The sequence below is a fragment of the Cebus imitator genome, unplaced genomic scaffold, assembly GCF_001604975.1.
Source record: "Cebus imitator isolate Cc_AM_T3 unplaced genomic scaffold, Cebus_imitator-1.0 Scaffold197, whole genome shotgun sequence".
Taxonomy (NCBI): Eukaryota; Metazoa; Chordata; class Mammalia; order Primates; family Cebidae; genus Cebus; species Cebus imitator.
The window spans coordinates 1,647,879-1,654,630 of NW_016107512.1; the positions used below are offsets into that span (position 1 = coordinate 1,647,879).

At 49.1% G+C, this 6,752-nt stretch overlaps 1 protein-coding gene across 1 annotated transcript in view; it reads left to right on the plus strand.

The window, feature by feature from the left end:
• PTCRA (pre T cell antigen receptor alpha) overlaps positions 1-6,752 on the plus strand; it is a 13,444-nt gene continuing 6,692 nt past the window's right edge. Inside the window, exon 1 of the mRNA XM_017547305.2 lies at positions 1-440. The gene's annotated coding sequence lies outside the window, so the exon portion shown is untranslated. The remainder of the gene's footprint in view (positions 441-6,752) is intronic.

Below are 6,752 nucleotides of genomic sequence, written 5' to 3' on the forward strand. Positions count from 1 at the left end.
CCCAGCAGCCTTGTGAAGGAGCGTTGGAAGAGACGCCCTGTAAACACATCTCTGTGCTGATCGAGCTGCCGGCTCCCGCCCGCTCCACCACTGGCCTGCTAGGGTATCTTCAGCGTTGCACCTTAGTTTTTCTAGCCGTTTCCTTAGCCGTAAATTGCGAGTGATAACACCTGGTGGGGTGGTTGTGAAGATTAAATTAGATATCTAGGAACAAGTCATGTCCAGCAAATGGTAGGTTCCCCCAAGGCGAGGAGTTCAAAGGCCAACGCGTCCGCCCTGGGCAAGGCGTCTTCAGGGCCAGCAAGACTATGGGGTCTGAGGGAGACTCCTGGGGATCCTAGAAAGAGAAGGCCGATGTGAGAAGCAGGAAAGGAACGCTTTCAGGCTGCGGTAGCCAAGGACGCCTGAGTCCCGCGGGAGCTGGAGCGGATAGGGGAACGGTCAGCTACCGCAGAGGGAGGTGGCTGGCGCGGGGGTGGGGAGGGTCTTTCTCTTTCCAGTTCCCAGGAGATCCTGAAATCTGAAAGAGGCGGCAGAGCTCTCTCCCCATCTGTAAAGTGGTAACGGAGCCCAGCCCGGCTCCTCTCTGGGTTGGAGGGTGGGAGAGTCGTTAGGGACACCTGCCCCGCTCCCTCCCCCTCCCGAGGGAAACCCACCGAGTCGGCGCGCACCTGGGCGCGGGCTGTGCCTGGGAACGCGCGGGGCCCGGGGCCTCCAGGCAGCCCTGGGAAAGCAAAGGTGGGGAACGCAGCCCTGGCGGCAGAGCGTTCCCTCAGGACGGTCAGGAGAGCGCCATCCACATCATTATTAAAATAGCCATCCAGACAGAAATCGGGTGAGGCTGGCACCAGACTAAAGAAGTTTCCAGGCCGGGCGCAGTGGCTCACGCCTGTAATCCCACCACTTTGGGAGGCCGAGGCGGGCGAATCACCTGAGGTCGGGAGTTCTAGACCAGCCTGACCAACAATGGAGAAACCCCGTCTCTACTAAAAATACGAAATTAGCCGGGCGTGGTGGCACATGCCTGTAATCCCAGCTACTCTGGTGGCTGAGGCAGGAGAATCGCTTGAACCTGGGAGGTGGAGGTTGTGGTGAGCCGAGATCACACCATTGCACTCCAGTCTGGGCAACAAGAGTGAAACTCCATCTAAAAAAAAAAGAATTTTCAGGGAGCCAGGAAGAAGGAAAATTGTCTGCATAAAAGACATTAACATGCAATAAGGAACATTTTGTAAATAATGGGGTCAGGAGGGATTATTCAATAAATACTCTAGGGTAATTACAGTAAAAAAAAAAAAAATATGTAATTTAGATGCACATCTTCTACCATGCACCAAAATTAATTCCTGGTAGAGTTAAGGTGAAGGGTTGGAGTTAAACCACACGTGTGCAAAAAGACGATAGAAGTATGAAAGTGTTCATTCTTTATAGGCGTGTTGACCTCAAAGGAAGAGGCTGAAGCTCAAAGTATGATTTAAAGAGTTTACTTGAGGCCAGACACGGTGGCTCATGCCTATAATTTCAGCACTTTGGGAGGCCGAGGGGGGCAGATCACTTGAGGTCAGGAGTTGGAGACCAGCCTGGCCAATATGGCGAAATGTCGTCTCTATTAAAAGTACAAAAATTAGTCGGGCATGGTGGCATGCGCCTGTAGTCCTGGCTACTTGGGAGGCTGAGGCAGGAGAATCGCTTGAACCTGGGAGGTGGGGGTTGCAGTGAGCCAAGATCGAGTCATTGCACTCCAGCCTGTGTGACAGAGTGAGACTCCTCCATCTCAAAAAAACAAACAAAAAAAAAAGAGTTTACTTGATGATGCCCGTAATCCAAGCATTTTGGGAGCCCAAGGCAGGAGGATCACTTGAGGCCACGAGTTGGAGACCAGCCTGAGCAACACAGTGAGGCCCCCATCTCTACAAAAATAAAAATAAAAAATTAGATGGGTGGCCAGCCTCGGTGGCTCACACCTGTAATCCCAGCTCTTTGGGAGGCTGAGGCCAGTGGATCACAAGGTCAGGAGTTCGAGACCAGCCTGATCAACATAGGGAAAGCCCATCTCTACTAAAAATACAAAATTAGCCAGGTGTGGTGGCACATGCATGTAATCCCAGCTACTTGGGAGGCTGAGGCAGAAGAATCACTTCAACCTGGGAGGCAGAGGTTGCAGTGAGCCGAGATCACACCATTGAACTCCAGCCCAGGCAACAAGAGGAAAACTCCATCTCAAAAAAGAATATATACATATATATATATATATCTCAGCTACTCGGGAAGCTGAGACAGAAGATTCACTTGAACCCGGGAGGTAGAAATTGCAGTGAGCTGAAATTGAGCCACTGCACTCCAGGATGGGTGATGGAGAGAGATTCTGTCTCAAAAAAAAAAAAAAAACAAAGATAGACTTACCATAGGATCCAGCAATGTCACTACTGGGAATACATATTGAAAAATGAAAGCAAGGTCTCAAAGAGATATCCATGTTCCTAATGGATATCCTATGAACTTCTGGTCTCAAGCAATCCTTCCACCTCGGCCTCCCAAAGTGCTGGGATTACAGGTGTCATCAAGTAAGCTCTTTAAATCATATTTTGTGCTTCAGCCTCTTCCTTTGAGGTTGATAACCACTTCACTTTAGCTATCATGAAGTCATGTTCATCATAGCTAAAATGTAGAAGCGGCCCAACTGTGCATCCACAGATTAATGTGCTACATACATACATACAATGGCATATTACTTGGCTATAAAAAGGAAGAAAACTCTGACACATGGTTCAACATAGATGAAACGAGGACATGTGCTAAGTGAAATAAACCAGTCACAAAAGACAAATACTGTATAATTCTACTTGAATGAGGTACTCAAATTTCTTTACAGAAAGTAGAATGGTGGTTGCCAGGGTACAGAGTTTCATTTTTGCAAGATGAATTCTAGAGATAGACGATGGTGATGGTTGCACAGCAGTATGAATGTCCACTGAAATGTATACTTACCAATGGTTAGGATGAGCTGGACATGGTGGCTCACACCTGTAATCCCAGCACTTTGGGAGGCCTATGTGGGTGGATCACCTGAGGTCAGGAGTTCAAGACCAGCCTGGCCAACATGGTAAAACCCCGTCTCTACCAAAAATAAAAAATTAGCCAGGTGTGGTGGTGTGCACCTATAGTCCCAGCTACTAGGGAGGCTGAGACAGAAGAATTACTTGAATCCAGGAGGTGGAGGTTGCAGTGAGCCAAGATTGTGCCACTGCACTCCAGCCTGGATGACAGAGAGAGACTCGGTCTCAAAAAAAAAAAGAAAGAAAAAGGTTAGGATGGCCAGCTGTGGGGGTATGCCCCTGTAGTGCCAACTACTCTGTAGTCTGAGGCCATGAGTTTGAAGCATTATAATCACATCTGTGAATAGACATTGCGCTCCAGTCTAGGCAAAATAGCAGGATCCTCTCTTTTGGTTTTTTGTTCGTTTGTTTGTTTTGTTTTGTTTTTGAGCAGGAGTCTTGCTCTGTCACCCTGGCTGGAGTGCAATGGCACCATCTCAGCTCACTGTAACCTCCGCCTCCCAGGTTCAAGGGATTCTCCTGCCTCAGCCTCCTAAATAGCTGGGACTACAGGTGCCTGCCACCATGGCTGGCTAACTTTTGTATTTGAATTGTACTTTTGTATTTTGTGTGTGTATCACATTGGCCAGGCTGGTCTTGAAATCTGACTTCAGGTGATCCACCTGCCTTAGCCTCCCAAAGTGCTGGGATTACAGGCCTAAGATCCTGTCTCTAAATAAATAAATAAATAATGGTTACGATGGTAAATTTTATCTTAAGAGTATCCTACCACAATTAGAACTTCTTTAAAGGTTGAACAACATTGACATCTGCACCAGGGTGAGAAAAAAAAAATACTTACTTTGTGTTCATGTTTTTTTGTGTGTTCGTATTCTGATGTCAAAAAAAGAAATAAGGCTGGGCACGGTGGCTCATGCCTGTAATCCCAGCACTGTGGGAGGCCGAGGCGGGTGGATCACGAGGTCAAGAGATCGAGACCATCCTGGTCAACATGGTGAAACCCCGTCTCTACTAAAACTACAAAAAATTAGCTGGGCATGGTGGCACGTGCCTGTAATCCCAGCTACTCAGGAGGCTGAGGCAGGAGAATTGCCTGAACCCAGGAGGCGGAGGTTGCGGTGAGCCGAGATCGCGCCATTGCACTCCAGCCTGGGTAACAGAGCAAGACTCTGTCTAAAAAAAAAAGAAATAAGAAAAAAAATAATTTTTAAAAAGTTAAACACAAACAAAATTACAGAGGCCTTTAGCCAATAATTTTAAGGAAATAAATGTAAATTTAGGGCTGGTTGAGGTGTTTCAAGCCTGTAATCCCAGCACTTTGAGGAGTCAAGGCAGGCAGATCATTTGAGCTCAGGAGTTCCAGAACAGCCTGGGCAGTACGGTAAAATCCTGTCTCTACCAAAAATACAAAAAATAGCCAGGTGGTAGTGCACGCCTGTGGTCTTAGCTACTGAAGACGTTACTTTTGGGGGAGAGGCAGGAGGATCGCTTGAGCCGGGGAGGTGGAGGTTGCAGTGAGCCACTATTGTACCACCACACTCCAATCTGGGTGACAGAGCAAGACCCTGTCTCAAAAAAAAAAAAAACTAAATTTGGAAAAGCCTTTATGAACAAAGATATCCATTGCCCCAAACTGGAAACCCAAATGTCTAACAAGAAAACAATGGCTGCCGTAATAGAATGTCTTAGAAAAATCAAACAAGGCCGGGCACAGCGCCGCACACCTGTAGTGCCAGAACTTTGAGACGGAGACCAGCCTGGCAATATGGCGAAACCCAGTCTCTGCAAAAAAATACAAAAATTTAGCTGGGTCTGGTGGCACACCTGCGGTCCCAGCTACTTGGGAAGGTGAGGCAGGAGGATCGTTTGAGACCAGGAGGTGGAGGTTGCATTGAGTTGAGATCATGCCACTGCACTCCAGCCTGGGTGATAAAGCCAGATTGTCTCCAAAAAAATCCAAAAGGCTGAGGTGGGAGAATTGCTTGAGCCCAGGAGTTCAAGACTGTAGTGAGCTATGATTGCATCACAGCACTCCAGCCTGGTGACAAAGCAAGAGTCTGTCTCTTAAAAAAAAAAAAAAGTTAAAATGGTATAATAAATGCCCGGCATGGTTGCTCACACCTAGAATCCCAGCACTTGGGGAGGGCAGAGCAGGAGGATCATTTGAGCCCAGGAGTACAAAATCAGCACAGGCAACAAAGCAAGACTCCAGCTCTACAAAAATAAAAATGAAGATAAATTAGCTGGGTGTGGTGGTGCATGCCTGTAGTCTTAGCTACTCAGGAGGCTGACGAAGGAGGATCACTTGAGCCCAGGAGTTCAAGACTACAGTGAACTATGATTGTACTGCTGCATTCTTGCATCCTGGGCAACAAAGAGCGAGCCCCATCTCAAAAATAAATAAAATAAAAATTTAAGTAAAATTAAAAGGAGGGTTTAATAGCATGGCAAAAAGTTTACTGGGCATCTTTTTGCCTATAATAAAGCCAGCCATCTAAAAACAGTTCAGGCCCGGGCTCTGCTATCTGTAAGCTGTGTGGCCCTGGGCGGATCCCTCACGTTCTGTGAGCCTCATTTGCCTCACCTGCGAAGTGAACTCACAGTGGTTGAGTGGACCAAGTGAAGGGCTGCACATCAAGCCCGTCAAGCCTCCTGGTGCTGTGTGTGCTATGGATGGTAGCTGCCCTCAAGGAGGGCTTTGCAGACTGAGGTGCTCTTCAGGAGGAGTGCAGGCATCCAGCTCCTGGTGTGGGGGAGGCACCCTGTGCTCCCTGGCCCATGAGACAGGATTGGGTTTGGGGGCCAGGGCAGGAGGAGGGGCCCATCACCAGGGGAAACGGCTCGTGGTGGAGCAGCTGAGATGCAGCTGGGCCTGTGGCCTGGAAGGCAGTCTTGTGGGTGCCTCCTCCCCCAGCCCACAACTCAGGTCTGCAGCTGGGTCCTGCCTCCTTCTGAGTGGGCCATGGCTGGCACATGGCTGCTACTTCTCCTGGCCCTTCGGTGTCCAGCCCTACCCACAGGTGAGCCCCCTCTTTGCATTTCTCTCTGGTCCTCCTTAGTCTGCCCAAGCCTATCCCCTCACTCTGGACCTCCGTGGCTATTGATGGGTTGCAGGGAGGGTCTCACCCACTATGCTCTAGCCACCTTGCTCTGGGGACTCCACGTCCTCCTGTTCTGGAGCCCACAGTGTTGGTAGGGAGGCTGCCCCTCTTAGAGGTAGAGAGGAATGAGAACAAACTGGATGAGGATCCACAGCAGGTGGGGTTAGGGGAGCCAGGGTATATGATGTGATATGCAATGATGGGACATGAGTGACATTGTCAGGTCCTGTCCTGTCCTTCTTGCCCTCTGGGCACCTGCCCTAGTCCAATAGGACTCAGGGTGTCTCAAGTTCACTCCCAGCTCCCCCTTATCAAGGGGCTCAGGATAGGTCCCAAGGCCTCTTCCCAGGGTATTTACCCCCAGCCCTCACATGATCAAGGCTGGGGCCAAAGGAATCATGCTTTGAGGGGAGAATTCCAGCTTCATCTAGAAGCACGTGCATATGTGCATGTGTGTGGTGGGGGAAGGTCCTTGACTTTTGAGTCAGGGTGGAGTCTCCTTGATCTAAAGCTGGCCCCAAGTATCTCACAGGCAGTCCGTCATTAGAGAGAAAACACACTTATGTGGACGTCTGCACCCAGATGAGGAAAAAAA